This window comes from Mustela nivalis, assembly GCF_964662115.1.
Source record: "Mustela nivalis genome assembly, chromosome: 10".
NCBI lineage: Eukaryota > Metazoa > Chordata > Mammalia > Carnivora > Mustelidae > Mustela > Mustela nivalis.
This window is the reverse complement of record NC_139029.1, coordinates 23,926,748-23,945,079: the sequence shown is the minus strand read 5'-3', so window position 1 is coordinate 23,945,079 and position 18,332 is coordinate 23,926,748. Positions and strand designations below refer to the sequence as shown.

The 18,332-nt window shown below is 40.8% G+C and overlaps 1 protein-coding gene and 1 long non-coding RNA gene across 5 annotated transcripts in view; one reads left to right on the top strand and one right to left on the bottom strand.

Annotated features, from left to right (window-relative positions):
• PHC2 (polyhomeotic homolog 2) overlaps positions 1 to 18,332 on the top strand; it is a 115,121-nt gene that overhangs the window by 20,732 nt on the left and 76,057 nt on the right. The gene's annotated exons all lie outside the window — the stretch shown is intronic.
• Positions 14,953 to 18,332, bottom strand: part of LOC309841989 — a 29,479-nt gene continuing 26,099 nt past the window's right edge. The window contains exons 2-3 of the long non-coding RNA XR_014299432.1: positions 16,840 to 17,028; positions 14,953 to 16,526 (exon numbers count right to left, since the gene is read on the bottom strand). This is a non-coding gene — a long non-coding RNA (uncharacterized lncRNA). The remainder of the gene's footprint in view (positions 16,527 to 16,839; positions 17,029 to 18,332) is intronic.

The window sequence follows — 18,332 nt, the reverse complement described above, 5'->3', positions numbered from 1 at the left end:
TGAATCAAGCAGATGAGTGAGTAAGTGTGTCTGGAACGCAGCCCTGCCATCTCGCTGCCCTTCTGTGCAGAGCTGCATTTCCCAGTCCTCTCTGCACACACACGGCCTGTGGGGTCAAACCCGATTAGGTGCTCTCATCATCTCTCTTAAAAGATTGGCCTTTTCAGCCTGGAGAAGCAGCATGACCTGTTCCATTCAGCCACTGCTCTCAGCCATTCTTTAGTTTCTTCTCTTATGTTCCCATGGAGGGAGGCTCTGGGCTTGTCTTGCACATGCTCCCTGAGCCAGTCATTCACAGAGACGGTCTGCTCTCTTAAGGGAAAGCAGTGAGCCAGTGAGGAGAGAGGTTGCACCAACCAGAGGGGAAGAATAAGGCATATTAAAAATGAAATCACTGCAGTAATCCCACGGGGTCTTGAATTGAGCTGGTATGTTTTTCCTGGAAATTCCAGTTCATTACAGCCATTCATTTTTTTCTGTAAAGGATTGGGGGCAGGTTCGATTCTCTCCATACTACAGAGACAATGAAGCAGCAGAGGCAATTAGGCCTTACTGACCAGCACTACACAGAACTACTAAATATACAACAGACCTTCCAGGGAAAATACATGAAGTTGTTATAATAATGGCATTCCTTTTGGGTATTCTCTCAAAATATTTTTATTTAGTTTGCATAAGAGAGATAATGTCATGTCATAAAGATAGTTTAAACAGGAGATTACTTGGTAGAAAACAATCATATTGTAAGTATATGGCATTCTTTTTTTTTTTTAAGATATATTTATTTTAGAGAGAGAGAGAGTGAAAGAACATGGGGAGGGGCAGAGGGAGAGGGAAAGAAACTTTAGCAGATGCTGTACTGACGTTGGAGCCTGACCCAGGGCTCGATCTCAAGACCCCAAGATCATGGCCTGAGCCAAAACCAAGAGTCAGTCGCTCAACCAGCTCTACCATCCAGGGGCCCCAGTATACCCCATTCAGTTTCTAATTTATGTGGGTAAATTTCTGGCTATTAGCACTCAGTTCAGTTCAAGAAATACATATTATGAGTCACCTACTAAGTGCTGATGGATGAATGTTACTCTATTCTGGATAGTCGAAAAGCTGTATATAAACCAAGCATGGGAAGAGGATGGAATTAGGATAATATAGACCTCTTTGTTCACCAGTGATAGATTGATTGGACCTAGAAATAGCTGGTCTGAGGTAGCCTATTTATTTATAGGGAAAGGAACTCTAGTGTATTTTATAATTTTTTCTTATTATAAAAGTAATATGAAAAAAGTAATATGTTTTCATTACAGAATACTCAGCAGGGGAAAAAAATAAGCAAAGCCAATGAAAAAACACTGTTCTACCTCCCAAAAGTAATGCTGTTAACATTTTTAGATCCTTCTAGTTTTTATGAGTATATATATATACATATATATATACATATATGTATATGTATATATATATAAGATTTTATTTATTTGACAAAGAGACACACAGTGAGAGAGGGAACACAAGCAGGGGGAGTGGGAGAGGGAGAAGCAGGCTTCCTGCTGAGCAGGGAGCCTGATCCGGGGCTCGATCCCAGGACCCTGGGATCATGACCTGAGCTGAAGGCAGATGCTTAACAAATGAGCCACCCAGGCGCCCCTACCTAAATATTTTTCTACCAAAAAAGATCTTGCTATATTTGTTCTTTCATAAATTACTTTTATCATCTTATTGTTAACATTTTTAGTTCCTTCTAGTTTTTAGGAGTACATATATATTTTTTCCCAAAAAAGATCTTGCCATATATGTTCTTTCATAAATTACTTTTATCATCTTATTGTGAACATTTTTGTATCATTAAATAGAGTATTCTATTATATGAAGATACAGCTATTAATCCCCTTTTGATGGGATTTTAAGTTTTTTGTTTTCCCCTCTCATAATAACCATCCAAGTAGCTAAATCTTTGTGAACACCCATGAATTATATTTAACACAAGTTCATAAACATGGAATTAATGGATCAAAGTTGTATAAAATACAGTGGCTTTGGTGCATATTTTTAAAATTTTCCCCAATTTATACCATGAATATATGAGGAAAGAAAGTCTGACTTCTAAGTTGGACATAACTAAACAGTATCAAACTCTGTATTTATCTACTTGTATATACTTATACTCTGATTAAAATCCTAAAGTTGATATAAAGTAGTGTTCATTCAAAAACAATACAGTAATTTTCATTGCTTAAGGTGTTCAGCTAATGCCCTACCACAAGTAGGTGGGAGATAAGGGAAGAGATGAATTCCTAAAAATCTAGTTCTCAGGTGTCTTCAAGTCCCAGGATGATAATAAAGAAGTCAGGAAGACTGGAATTTTATCATTTTTGTCCTAGGTCCTAGAGAAAGGGGACACTCATTAAAAACAAGAAGGATCTCAGGGCACCTGGGTGGCTCAGTTGGTTAAGCGCCCAACTCTTGATTTTGGCTCAGGTCATGATCTCAGGGTCATGAGATTGAGCCCTGCACTGGGCTCCATGTTGGGCATGGAGCCTGCCTAAGATTTTCTCTCTCTCACTCTCCCTCTGTCCCTCACTCCTCTCCCCTTTCCCTCTCTCTAAAAGCAATAGCAACAACAACCAAGAAGGATCCCTATATCTTAGGGGTGTCTGACTGGCTCATTCAATAGAGCACGTGACTGTTGATTTTGGGGTTGTAAGTTTGAGCCCCACATTGGGTGTAGGAGATTACTTAAAAATAAAAATCTCAAAAACAAAACAAAACAAAAAAATCTCTAATCTTTAAGTACCTATTGTCTAGTCAGGAGAGAGAGAGAACATATGTCTCTGTGAAGCAAACCTTATGCAAATAATAAATTCACATAATTCAAACTGTTCTTTTTGGTTAATGTTTTAAATATGGCATCCCTTTTGCTTATAAACAATCTGACAGAATGTGACCAACTTGATTCTCTCCCTCCCCTGTTTAAAAGTCATCTGTTGGCTTCCTATCATGCTTAATCTTAGAACATTCATTGCTGGTAATGCTAGCCTCGATAATTAGGACCATTGAGGAGAGGTAGAAAAGTTGAGAGAAAATTCTTTTTATATTTCTTAAATGTATCGAAGAGCTAACAATATATTCAGATAATAATATAAAAGTTGATCTGTTTTCTATAGTAAAGCAAGAACCTAGAAGGCAAGGTAACCACTCAAAGCCTCTTTTTCTCTGAAGACATTTGCCAGTCTGGAAGAAATACTTTTTAAATAAAACTGAGTTTTTGGTAGCCTTATAGGGCAAGGGAGACAGAAATCAAAACCTAACATTTAACCTAAGTAAGAAATCGAATAAGCTCTCCCCTTCTTTAAGCTGGAACCCTAAAGAGTTACACCTTCAGAGTGAGAGTAACCTGGAAGTAAACCCACCTTGGAGCAGTTCAAATTTGTGTCACTTAGGTGGTCCACAGACATGCAAACTTTTAACTTAGCCCAGAATGTGTCTTGGGGTGCCTGGCAGAAACAAAGGAAAATCCTTTTTAATGGTGCTATTATCCTAGAATTCAAGTTAATTTTAAAAATATTTTTTTCAAATATAATGACCAGAAGTCAAAGATAATAAAAAATAACAAAATACCCTGAGAGATAGCCAACAGAAAAAACAGATAACACAAAGTCCCACAAAAACTTCAGATATTGCAATTGTTAGACTACAAAACAGTTTTGTAGACTATATTTAGAGATTTTTTTAATAAGCTTAAAAATATCTGCAGGAACAAAAATCTATAAAAAGCATTATAACAGATTTGAAAAAGAACTAAACAGAACTCCTAAAACTGAAAAATACAATAACCCAAATTAAGAACTCAGTGAACATATTTATTAACAGATTATACACAGCTGAGGAGAGAACTGAAAGACAGGCCTGAGGAAATTATCCAGAAAGCAGCAGAGGAGATAAAATGATAGAACATATACAAACTAGGATATTTGAAGAGGTGATGACTAAGAGTGCCTCTGTTCCAAATTGCTTCTCCACACCTTCTGGGGCTTTCATTAAAAGCATGTTAGGCCTTCTTATTCTATCCTTTATGTCTCTTGTCCTATTTTGAGATAGGATTTCTAGAGATAAAAGGTGTTACTTCAAAAGAATAAGAGTTTTGGGGATGCCTGGGTGGCTCAGTCGGTTAGGCGGCTGCCTTGGCTCAGGTCATGATTCCAGGGTCCTGGGATCAATTTCCAAGTCGGGCTCCTTGCTCAGCAGGGAGCCTTCTTCTCCCTCTGCATGCTATGCTTGCTGCTCCCCCTGCTTGTGCTCTCTCTCCCTCTCTCTCTGACAAATAAATAAATAAAATCTTTTTTTAAAAAAAAGAAAGCTTGTCTTTTAAAAAAATAATAAAAGTTTTCATTTACCAGAAAGATATAAGAATTGAAAGACTATATGCACATGATAAAATGGCCTCAAAATACGTAAAGCAAAAAATGTACAGAACTCTGAGGACAGAGATAATTTTACAACCAAGGTATCTTTTTTACTTTCTGTTGTGGTATTTGCTATAACAAACAGGAAAAAAAACTAGTAGGAATATATAATATTTGAATAACAACAAATTTCACTGATGGACATACATTAAAGCTAACAACTACAGAATACATACTCTTTTCAAGCACACATGGAAAATTTATAAAAGTTGACCATGGGGGCACCTGGGTGGCTCAGTGGATTAAAGCCTCTGTCTTCGTCTCAGGTCATGATCCCAGTGTCCTGGGATCGAGCCCCACATCAGGCTCTCTGCTCAGCAGGGAGCCTGCTTCCTCCTCTCTCTGCCTGCCTCTCTGCCTACTTGTAATCTCCGTCTGTCAAATAAATAAATAAAATCTTAAAAAAAAAAAAAGTTGACCATGTATCAGACCACAGAACTAGTCTCAACAAATTTTACAGGATTAATGTCACACAATATTGTGCTCTCTGACCACAGTGTAATTAAAATAATCAATAAGATAAAAGTGACTGGAAACACACCATCTGCCCCAAACATTTAGAAATCAAGCAGCATACTTCTATATAAACCATGGGTCAAAGAACAAATCATAGTAGACAACAAAAATATTAACTGAATGATAATGAAAAATACCATATATATATAAGAACTTCTGGGGTGCAGATAAAGCTGACTTAGAAGGAATTTTATAGCTTTAAAATCATCCATCTCAAGAAGTTAGAGGAAAAACAACAAATTAAACTTGAAGAAAATAGAAGGAAATAAAAAAGACAAGAATAGAAATTAATGAAATGGAAAATATTCACAGAGAATCAGCAAAACAGAGTTGGCTTTTTATGAAAACTAATAAGATTATAAATCCTTTTTAAGATTGATCAAGAAAGGGATGCTTGGGTGGCCTCAGTTGGTTAAGCGGCTGCCTTAGGCTCAGGTCATGATCCCAGTGTTCAGGGATCAAGTCCTGCATCAGGCTCCTTGCTCCACAGGGAGCCTGCTTCTCCCTCTGCCACTCTGTCTGCCTGTGCTCGCTTGCTCTCTCTCTCTCTCTCTGACAAATAAATAAAATCTTTAAAAAAAGAAAAAAGACACAAATAAGGGGCAACTGGATGGCTCAGTGGGTTAAGCCTCTGCCTTTGGCTCGGGTCATGATCTCAGGGTCCTGGGATCGAGCCCCCCATTGGGCTCTCTTCTCAGAGGGGAGCCTGTTTCCCCCTCCCTCTCTGCCTGCCTCTCTGCCTACTTGTGATCTCTCTCTCTCTCTCTATCAAATAAATAAATAAATAATAAATAAAATCTTTTTAAAAAGCACAGATAAGCAAATCCAAGAATGAAAAAGGAGACATCTCTGTAGATACTACAGACATTAAAAAGAATACATTTATAAAAAAGAGTGAACTGCAACTTATTTTGCATGTACACAGCCCTGTTTTCTCTAATCCCTGCATTCTTCTTCTTTTATACCACTTACTCTCTTGTCTACTATGCAGTTATCAAACATGGCCAAGTTTGTTTCTATCTCGGGTACTTTACACTAACTAGTCACTCTTTCTGGGATGTAGTGTAATTTGTAATTTGATCTTCACTTTAACTATAACATCCTCAAAAAGGCCATTCCTGACCACCAGTCTGAAGTAACCAGTAGTCATTCTCTGTCACATTTCCCATTTTTAATTCCCTAATTAGCACATATCACTACCTGATTTTTTAATTGTTTGCTTCCTGCCCCAAATATAAAACACATGAAAGAAGGAACCTTAACTACCTCATACTTTGTCCCAGAGTGCACACAGTAGGTGCTCAATAAATATTTGTTGATTGAGATACCATCATCTGATTCAGTCATGGAAAGGTGGATGAGGGGAGATGAGGTAAAAATTAGAAACAAAATGAAAAAAAAATCAAACTATTTAAGAGCCTATTGTTACAAAAATAGAAAGAGAAGGAAAGAGTCCAAAAATGTGCACAATGGATTGAAAGGGGAGAAGAAAATATATAGTAGTACTGTCATATTTCAAAAACCTTTTTTTTAAACATTTTTAAAAGACTTTATTTATTTGATGGAAAGAGACACAGCAAGAGAGAGAACACAAGAAGGGAGTGGAAGAGAGCTTCCTACCAAGCAAGGAGCCCAGGACCCTGTGATCATGACCTGAGTCAAAGGCAGATGCTTAACAACTGAGTCACCCAGGTGTCCCTCAAAAAACTATTAATTAGAGGAAAGGAACTAACTTTATTGAGCCCCCTCTATGAAGGAAGCCTAATTTCCAGATGATGTTTTTTGAAAGGTTTCATTCCTACTTAGAGCTACGACGAAAATAATTTTCCTCATTTTCAACCCCTTCCAAGGAAGAAAAGAGAGCACGTTCTTTTATCTTATAGGAACATGAGGGCTGGGAATTGGGGGGCGATTTTCTTTAGTAGAGTAGTATTTGCCCAGGACTACTAGCAGTGCCATTCACTGAGATTACTAGAAAAACCCATTTTGGAGGGAAATCATGATTTTCATTTTTTTCTTTTTTTAAATTTTTTTAAAAATTTTTTAATAAACATATAATGTATTATTAGCCCCAGGGGTACAGGTCTGTGAATCACCCGGTTTACACACTTCACAGCACTCACCATAGCGCATACCTTCCCCAATGTCCATAACCCCACCACCCTCTCCCTACCCACCTCCCCCCGGCAACCCTCAGTTTGTTTTGTGAGATTAAGAGTCTCTTATGGTTTGTCTCCCTCCCAGTCCCGTCTTGTTTCATGTTTCTTTTCCTACCGCCTAAGCCCCCCACCCTCCACTTCCTCATATCAGGGAGATCACTTGATAGTTGTCTTTCTCCAATTGACTTATTTTGCTAAGCATAATACCCTCTCATTCCATCTACGTCATCACAAATGGCAAGATTTCATTTCTTTTGAGGGCTGCATAGTATTCCATTGTATATACATACTACATCTTCTTTATCCATTCATCTGTTGATGGACATCTAGGTTCTTTCCATAGTTTGGCTATTGTGGACATGGCTGTTATAAACATTCGGGTGCACGTGCCCCTTCGGATCACTACGTTTGTATCTTTAGGGTAAATACCCAGTAGTGCAATTGCTGGGTCATACAGTAGCTCTATTTTCAACTTTTTGAGGAACCTCCACGCTGTTTTCCAGAGTGGTTGCACCAGCTTGCATTCCCACCAACAGTGTAGGAGGGTTCCCCTTTTTCCACATCCTCGCCAGCATCGGTCATTTCCTGACTTGTTAATTTTAGCCATTCTGACTGGTGTGAGGTGGTATCTCATTGTGGTTTTGTTTTGTATTTCCCTGATGCCAAGTGATATGGAGCACTTTTTCATGTGTCTGTTGGCCATCTGGATGTCTTTGCAGAAATGTCTGTTCATGTCTTCTGCCCATTTCTTGATTGGGTTATTTGTTCTTTGGGTATTGAGTTTGATAAGCTCTTTATAGATTTTGGATACTAGCCCTTCATCTGATATGTCGTTTGTAAATATCTTCTCCCATTCTTTCAGTTGTCTTTTGCTGTGCAAAAGCTTTTGATCTTAATGAAGTCCTAATAGTTCATTTTTGCCCTTGCTTCCCTTGCCTTTGGCAATGTTCCTAGGAAGAAGTTGCTGCGGCTGAGGTTGAAGAAGTTGCTGCCTGTGTTCTCCTCAAGGATTTTGATGGATTCCTTTCCCACATTGAGGTCCTTCATCCATTTGAGTCTATTTTCATGTGTGGTGTGAGGAAATGGTCCAATTTCATTTTTCTGCATGTGGCTGTCCAATTTCCCCAGCACCATTTGTTGAAGAGGCTGTCTTTTTTCCATTGGACATTCTTTCCTGCTTTGTCGAAGATTAGTTGACCATGGAGTTGAGGGTCTATTTCTGGGTTCTCTATTCTGTTTCATTGATCTATGTGTCTGTTTTTGTGTCAGCATGAGTTTCCTTTTTAACAGGTTAAGATTGAGAGACTTTTAAACATCAGCTAAAAGTGTTGACTAGATAATGGGATACCTCAACCTAGAACCCATAAGAGAGGTCTGAGCTGGAGATCTAAGTCTTTGATGTACAGGTGATAATTGAAGCCATTGGCATGGATGTGAATGTCTAGAGAGAGAGAGAGAGAGAGAGAGCAGTCTATGAAATAGCAAGAGTCTAGGGATGAACCTTGAGAAGCTCCAACATTTAATGGGTAGGTAGTGGGAGACAAGCCATTTTGAAAGCAATTGAGAAGGAATGGCTGGGAGACCATGGTTTCATGAAAGCCAAAGTGAGACACTTTTTCAAGGAAAGAGGATGGTCAGCAGTGTTGAATGCTACTGAAATGTCAAAGAAAATAAGGAATGAAAATGTTTTTTAGATTAGTAACAGTAGTCTTTGACCCCAGTGAAAGTAATTTCAGCAGAGTGGTAGTAGAATTTGAGTCAGTCTTAAGCATGCAATTACAGTGCCTTTGTATAAGTTAGACACTTGATATCCTTTCTTCATTTGTTTTATGTAAAATGTTGAACTGTGTATAATGTATAATATATACATGTAGAATTTGAAGAATAATTATAAAGTGAACAACATTCACTGATCACCCAAGTTAATGAAACTTTGGAAGACACTTCCCTGGTTGCATCTACCTTCTTCCTCCATCCAGAGTTATTATTCTGCCAACCATTGTAATAAGTATTCCCTTGCTTTTTCTCTGTGGCTTTACTATATATGAATGATTTCCTAAACAATGTATTGTTATTTTTACAATATATGTTTTAGTTTTGACTGCTTTTGAATTCTGTATAAAGGGAGTCCTGCTGTGTCCATTCTTCTGGGTCTCACTGCTATTGCTCAACATTATGCTTTTCAGATTTGTCTGTAGTAATACATGAAACTGTACATCATTCATTTTTACTATTGCATACTAGTCTATTGAATTAATATACAAAAATTTATTCTTAAATGCTGCTTTTGATGGACATTTCCAGGGTTTTTTTGTTTTTTTTTTTTAAGATTTTACTTATTTATTTGAGAGAGATTTATTAAGAGAGATTACAAGCAGGCAGAGAGAGAGGAGGAAGCAGGCTCCCCGCCGGGCAGAGAGCCCGATGCGGGGCTCGATCTGAGGACTCAGAGTTCATGACCTGAGCCAAAGGCAGTGGCTTAACCCACTGAGCCACCCAGGTGCCCCAACATTTCCAGTTTTTGCAGTAACAAACAACACTGCCATGAGCACCATCATACATGTCACCTTATGAACTTATGTAAGAGATTTTCTAGGATGGGTGCATACATAGAAGTAGAATTTCTGGGGCATGGAGTATGGAGTACTTGTGAAGTACAGACTGTTGTGGTTATATGAATTTATGCTCCTGCCTTCTCAGGAGAGTTACCATTGCTCCAGATCCTCCCTAGTGTTTGATGTTGGCAAACTCTAAAACTGCTTGATCTGATGAGTATGAAATTTTATCTCACTGTAGTTCTAATTTGCATTTCCGTGGCTATTAAATAAGGAAGAAAAACTTTATATGTTTATGGGCCATGTACTATTTCACAAAAGAGAAAATCCAATTCAAGTCTATTGACCATTTTTTCTTTTGTATCTTTTTCTTATTGATTCATAGATTTTTTTTAATATTTTAGATGAAATTCTTTTTTACTTATGTGTGTTGAAAACATTGTTTTCTGGGGAAGTCTTGAATTTCACTTTCTTTATGATGCCTTTTAATCAACAGAAGTTTTTATTTTAATGTAGTCAAATTTTATCAGTCTTCTCTTATTTAAAAGTCTTTTCCTATTCTGAAGTCATAATGGCTTTCTCCCACATTTACTTCTAAAAGTCTTGTATTTTTGCCTTTTCCACCTAAATATTTAATTAAAATTGATTTGGGGGTTTGGTGGGAGGTAGGGAATCAATTTGGGGTTTGTTTGGGTTTTTTCCCATATAGATACCTGATTTTCCCAGCACTATTTCATGACATGTCCATCCCTTCTTGATTGACCTGATAGACCCATCTGTCATATAACAGCAGTTCACAAATGTGTGGATCTGTTTGGGGAATCTCTGTTTGCTTTCACTCAATGGTATGCTGGTAGATATTTCACAACCAGCTCTACTCTCACCTCTCCAAAACACGCAAAAAGACCTGATCTGTAGCATTGCCGATTTGTATGTTATAAATACTCCCACTGTGACCAGGTGCAAGCTACCAACGTGATGTCACAGAATGCGAAGTTGGTAAGAGATGCTAGCAATTGGTTCTCAAGAACAAGGTTTATCCCAGAGCTAATATCATATTTTTTAAGTTACTGTAGCTTGATACCTGACAGGGCAATTCTCCCAGCATTGTTCTTCCCTTCAAGCATGATGTGCCTATTCTTGGTCTTTGCATTTTTCAAATAAATTTTAGCATGAGATTGTCAAGTTTATTTTTAAAAAAACTTCCTGGGGCTTACACTGGAATTATGCTTCATCTATAGGTTGATTTGGGAATAAATGAAATTTATATAATACAGAGTTTTCCAAGTCACATAGTCTAAGTCTCCATTTGTTTGGGTCATTTTAAGTGTCTTCCAGTGAATTTTTATAATTTTCCCCATAAGTGTCTTGTACATCTTTTGCTAGGACTATTCCTGAGTACTTTACATTTTTTGTTTCAATTATAAACAGTTTATCTTTTCAAATTTCATTTATAACTCTTTGTTGCTAATATATAGAAACATAATTGATTTTTATACATTGATCTTGCAGTCTAAAAAATTTTGCGAACTCCTAACTCATTCCATTTAAATGTAGATTCGGTTGGATTTTCCATATACATAATCATGTAATCTTCAAATAATGGCAATTTTGTTTCTTCCTTCCCTATGCTTTCAGTTTAAACATTTGAGTTCTTGTTTTGCCAGAAGGGGTGGCTACGACAGCCAGTACCATTTTAATAAAGGGACAGCAAGCACCCAGTCAATTTTCCCCATAGAACAGGGTATCTCAGTACATACTTGTACAGTTAAAAACATTCAAGGATTAAATTGAGAGGTTTGGACTCTAAAATCTATAGCTGCTTTGGAGAAGCGAGGACTCTGTTGTTTAAGGAAGGTTCTCTATTGACATCCTGAAATCCAGATGAATGGACTTTGCCCAAATAAGAAAGGCATGCCAAGCAGGAGGAGAAGAGCAAGAACAAAGGCGGGAATGAGCTTGGCATACAGGTGGCTGAGTAAGAAGGCCAAGTGGTAATAGTTCCTTTTGATGAAATCTGGACATTCTCCCAGGTCGACCTGCAAAGTACATTCAGAATCAGATGCCTTCTTACTACATTTATCGAGACGCCCTAGTTCCAGCTACTGTCATCTCCTGCCCAGATCTCGGCAGAAGCCTCCTGACGGGTCCGTGCTTCGGCACCAGCCCCTCTCCAGTCTGCTCTCCATGCAGCGACCACAGTGAGACTTTAAAAACGTAGCCGAGACCCTGTCACTCCTTTGCTCCCAGCCCCTAATCGCTTCCCTGCTTACTTGGAGTAAAATCCAAAGGCCCTGCACTGGTCTACAGGGCCCTGTATCCGTGTTCCTCAACCCTGACACTGCTGACCTTCGGGCCAGGTAATTCTTTACGGAGGAGTAGCCTGTGTACAGCATATACTGAGCAGCACCCCAGGCTTCTACCCACGGGGTGCCGGTAGCACCCCAGCCTCCAGTCGTGAAAGCCAAAAATACCTAACAGATGTTGCCCTATGTCCCATAGAGGGTAAAATCACCCTCACTGAGAATCACTGGCCCACATGTCTCAGTCTGTACTATACCACACTCCGCTCAGCTGAGACCCTCTCACCCCATCCTCAGCTGCACTGGGGCTTTCCTTTTTCCTTTTTTTTTTTTTTTAACTTTACTCTTCTTTGAACACATGAATCATCACCTCACCTTAGGGCCTTTGCACAAAGTAATTCTTCTCTGTGTTTGGGATGCCCTTCCTCCAGATAGCTACATGGCTCACTTTCTTCCTCATTTCTATCAGGTTTCTGCTCAAATGTCCCTTAAAAAGTCCTTCCCTATATAATAACAACCTTCCCTACCCCACCCCAGGAATCCTGTCCCCTTGATCCTACTTTGCTTTACTCTGAGACATTTAACTCTGCTAGATACTTGTTTTCTGTCTCCCCCACCTGGAATGTACACCCCACAAGGAAGTATCTGCAGTATCCCACTGCTATATCGACCCCTGGTACATGGTTGATGTTCAGTACTCTGTTGAATGAATGAATAGGGATTTGGGATGGGTGGGGCCGACATCCATGACAAGGCAGTAACTCACATGAAATAGCATGAATTCCTTCCTGAAATTTAACTATAAATGTATTGAAGGAAGTGGGCTGAAAAGTCAGTAGAAAATATAAATTTATATAGATATCTCAAACCAATGGGGCTGGGCATGATGAATTAGAGGAGAAGGGACATTAGACAGAGGGAAAACAGGAACCCAGCCACATTATGAGGAGGACCTGACAGAGGGGGAAGCCAACAGAATACAAAAGAACAGTGAGAGGTGAAACTGGACAGGTAGCTGCCAGATACGCAGAGTGCCCTACCCTAAATGGGGTTTCCTCCTGAAACACACCAGCTGTGCTGCCTTTCCTAAGGAAATTCACACCCAGCATGTGGGTCCAGACTTTCCCAACCTTCTGTTCACACCGCGATATAACGCCCGCACACGTTCTTCCTGTGTTTCCACAGCTCGTTCTAACCCACACACAGCCCTTGGAAAACTCCTCCTCAAAAAAATTGAATTGTATCAATCACTTCTTTTTATAAACAAATCTGCAAAGGCTCCTCCTCTCACTTTTAAGACCAGATCTTACTTTGACCTTCAAGACTGTCTTACTCCCCTCCCCCCATTCTTTCCCTTACTAGCCTGAGGAAATCAGTTAGTTTAGGAAAACCCACAACTGAAAGGTACATTGAGCAGCCCTCTTCCCAAGCAAAATGGTGGTAATTCTTACATTAGGAAAGAATTTATATTTGGACTGGAGTCCTTTCCTTTTCAGATAATTTCCCTGATGCTTTTATTTACTACTTATTAAATATAAAGAAAAATAATGATCTACTGCCTATCTACTTTTTTATTAACACAAAGGGAAGGGGGTGTCTGAAGTATGTTATTCCAACGTGGAATTACAGTTAGTAATCCGTTTTTGAGATCTTTCCATGTCAACACGTACAATTCTGACTAACTCCTTTTAACTGATGCAGAGTGTTCTGGCATGTGTGTTTGTATGAGAGAGAGAGAAAGAAGCACGCACACAAGTGAGCATGGGAGCAAGCCCATGAGCTCTGGAACCAGACTGCCTATCTGGGAATCCTATTCTGTTACCTACTGTGTGACCTTAGACAAGCCTCTTAACCTCTGTGAGTCTGATTTTCCTCATTTATAAAATGGGTAAGTAGCAATACCTACCGCAGAATCGTCACACAGTGTAAATAAGATACGTGCGTAAAGCATCAGCAACTATCCACCACATAGTAAATGCTCAATAAATATTAGCAGTTACTATTCTCACTGTTTATTACTCCCGATGTTCTCAGCATTCCTACTGTGGCACTGCTGATGAATGCTCAGTTTGTTTCCAGATTTTAGCTGTTATCAACAGTGCTATAGTGAACATCCTAATATAGATATCTCAAAATACATTGGGAATATATATCCCTAGGGTATAAATTCCTATAAGCAGAATGGTTGGGTCAAATGGCATGTGCATTAAAATGTTGATATCTCTTGCCAAATTGCCCTGCAAAAAGGATATTTCAAATCGCATTCCCACCAGCAGTATAAGAAATGTATTTACCCACCTTATTCAGCCTGGGTATTATCAAATTTCTAAATGTTTGGCAGTCTTACAGGTGTTATTTTGATTTGCATCTATTTGTGTTTTTTTTAAGATTTTATTTATTATTTATTTGAGAGAGAAAGAGCAAGACAGAGAGCGCATGAGGTGGGGGAGAATCAGATGAGAGGGAGAAGCAGACTCCCCGCTGAGCTGGGAGCCTGGTGTAGGACCCCGGGATCAGGACCTGAGCCGAAGGCAGATGCTTATCCGACTGAGCCACCCCGGTGCCCTTGCATTGCTTTAAATATTAGGATAAGCATCCCTTTATAGGTTTTTCACTTGTAATTTTTCTTATAAGTGATGGTAAACTGTTTATTTATATCCTTTGCCTATTTTCCTACTAAGTTATATTTTTTTTTCTTACTGATTTCTATGAGCCCCCAAGGCCTTACAAATAAAAATATTGATAATCAATTTTCAGAAACATAGTTGCTGGGAAAATGAGGTATAACTGTGAGTTAGTTACATTCATTTCATATTATCTTATAAATATTTTAAAGCCTCCTTCCCCATGCCACTGCTCCACATATATCCTGAACATTCCCACCTAAAATTGCTTGGGGGTCAGTGCCGTAACTTCTCTTCCTTTGTTCCTTCCTCTCCCCTAGTCCCAGCAGCACCTGCTTCTTTGCCAAATTCAATGACTGGTAGAGAGGCTTTGCTATGAAAAATTCAAAAAGAGTGAACTGAGTTACAACCCTAAGACATAAGCCACCCATTGGCCCTTATAAGACTGAGAAAACAGGAAAGTAGTTCCAAGGCTAAGCAGGCCCCTACACATCTCCAAAGGCAGCCATGTTTAAGGCCATTACAGCAAAGAAAAAGATTGGCCTGTTTGTATGACATCAAACAGGAAAACTTGGAGCCAATAACTGAGCCTTTCTGTATCCATTCACCTATAATCATATGGTTCCATGGAACTTTTCCAAATGGGGACAGTGGTAATGGTAGTGTGACTATGGTGTGGTCCCCCATGGCCCTTGTCAGCTCAGTGTCCAAAACAGGAATAATAGCAGTACCCTTTGTGAGTGCCTACTGTATGTGCCACACCTCCCAGGCCCCCCGCCTGTTCCCCACAGTTCCACCTCAAGGGCTGCCATCTCCCTTTTAGAGATGAGGAAACAGTGACTCAGCAAGGTACAGCACACGGTCCTAGGTCACGTGGACAGTGGATGGCAGAGGTGTGTCCCATCCAGGTCTGGGTAACCCCAAAGTCACTGCCCTACACTGCTTGGCTCCAACTGTTCCCTTTGTACATCTGTGGCAGAACTAGTTCCTTATACCTATGTCTGTCATCCTTACAAGATCGTCAAAGTCCTTGAAGACAGAAACCACATCTTTTCCACCTACCTTCCCAGCAGCACTAAGTGAAGTGAACTGTACTGAGTGACTTGCCCCAGGAACACTCTGTGGTCACTATCTGGGTCAGGGGTTGTACTCTGCTGGAATTGATCCTAGGAGTCTGATGCCTCCCACCTTTGTATGCTTTCTAGCTCTGTAAAATACCAAATATTCCCCGGACCCATTGGAATATGTATTGAGGGCACCAGGAATGGCCAAGCCCCAGTTCAGCAGGTGTCTGGATGCTGTGGGCCAATGCGGACAGACCTACACCACCAGCTTCTGAATGACCGGGACTTGTTCAGATGGAGAATGAGCACCCTTTCCCTGAGGTTTTCATTTTTCACTTCTCTTTTATGCTGAGAATATTGTGATGTCTCAGCCCAGATAATTTAAAAAATACAGACAATTTGGAAAATAAAGCACGAACAAGAAAATAAACATTAGCAGTGACCAGACCACCCAAGCAGCCATTATTATTAACATTTTGGTACATATCCTCCTATCTAGTTCTACATCCAGTAACACGTAATTCACAACAACGGGACGAAACTGTGTGTATTACGTTCATAAAAAGCTTTGTCCCCTTCATTTTGCCTGGTTAATACAAATCTAGTGAAAACCCCGTTGGAGGCAAGTCCTCTCCTTCCTCTTGCCAAGACTTAGCGGGGCAGAGGTGGGTTTAAAGTGTAATTACACTTACTTAGTAGCATTTAATAGTGGGCAAATCACTTCACAAGCTAATGGGGATAAAAGGTAATCTTGCTCACAGCCCCGAGGCGAGATCAGAGTGCCTGTCTCCAGGCTGGCCTCAGAATCCGTGCACCGCTCTGTGTTCCAGCTCTCCCCGAGGCTGAACCTTGCAGGTTCCAGGAGGAGAGAGAGAGAGAAAGCAGGACAGTTGTAAGTGGGGTAGATGACGTAATGGCAGGGCCAGATGGGCTATTGTTTTTCATGGCTTTTCTATCTGAGGCATTCTTTTTTAAAATTATTATTAACTAACCAATTTCTGAATATGTTTTACATGCATAGGGAACAAAATGGTAAAGAAAAGAGTATCGAGTGGAAAACGGGCCTCCTCCCACCCCATCTCCCAGCTGCCCACCCCTGCCCCGGGCCACCTAGGTACCCTCTGTGGGGCGTCAGGGCAAGTGGCTCCCGTGGGTCCTTACCTGAGGCATCTGCAGTTCCGAGGGCAGGAGTCTGCAGAGGTTATCAAGGGTGAGAAGAATGCTCTTCCGTATACCCCTCCATCATATCGGTTTCCTCCAGTGAGGTCATCTGAGTAACCAGGCCTCACAGCTCCCAACGAAGTCCAACAGAGTTCCTCCTTCCAGAGCTCATTATGGATGCAGCTCAGGCTGGGGGGAAAAGCCCACCACTGAGGCCACTGCAAGGGGAGGGAGCAGAACCCCCCAGCCTCAGGAAGGCCCTGCAGAACCTGGGCTAGCCTTAGCATGGGGGAACCGAAAGCTTCATCCAGGCTCTACCATGGACTGAGTGAGTCTAGGTGACTTACCTTAACTCCCTGAGCTGCCGTATTTGAGCAGCTAATCTCCAAGGCCCTTTCTTCTCTGACTGTGCAAGACTTTAACGAAGGGGATGTCTTAGCCTGGGCCACTCCAACAAAATGGCATAAACTGGTGGCTTAGAAAGGACCAGAATTTATTTCTTAGAGTTTTGGAGGCTGGAAGTCTGAAGTCAAGGTGCCAGGGGGTCTTCAGGGCTGATGAGAGCCCTCTCTGGATTACAGGCAGCCAACTGGGTGGCATCCTTCCAAGGCAGGGAGCCAAGCAGGGGAGGCAAGCTCTTGCTAGCTCTTAGAAGGGCACTAATCCTGTTTCTCAAGACCGCACCCGCACAACCATGTAACCCTACTCACTGTCTCCAGGCCCCACCTCCTAAGGCCAACACACTGGGGGGTAGGGTTGCAGCTTAGGAATGTGGGGAGGGATGCAGACTTTCAGTCCCCAGCTGGGATGACTTGAAACAGGGCTTTTCAAATTTTGATATGATAAGAATTGCCTGGAATATGCATATGAAACACCTGGGAATCTTGTTACAATAAAGATGCCAGTTGTATCCCGCCTCAGGATGGGCCCAGGATTCTTCCTTTTCAACCTGCTCTGGTGATGTGAGCCTACCAAGATCCTAAGGACTGAGATGGCATGACTAATGGTCTGTGACTACGGGACAAAGGACTGTTCTAGGGACTGAGCACCTGGGAGTTTGGAGTAAGGATTACTTTGATGCTGAGCAGCTCCCTCTGGAGAACGCTTGATGTCCAGTTTCCCAAGATTCTTCTCTGCTGGAGAATGCTAACATTCTGTGGGCTCTCCTGTGTGCCACGTGCCAGGCTGAGCCTCTCTCTCTCACTCCTCACAGCTACCCAGTGAAGTCAGTGCAGTGATTGTCCCCATTTTACAGATTAGGGCGCTAAGCCTTAGAGAGGTTAAGATTACACAGCTGGCAGAGGAGGCATTCCCAGCCAGATCCAGACCATCTGGCCCCAGAGCCCTCGTCTTGCCGCCCAACCAGAGAGCAGAATGGTGTTTTGGGTTCCAGGCTTGGGAGAGGACACCACAGGGATTACTGCATCACGGAACCTTCTCTTGTGTGTATGTGGGAGACAGACGCTGCTGGCTATCAGCTCAGAGAAACACAT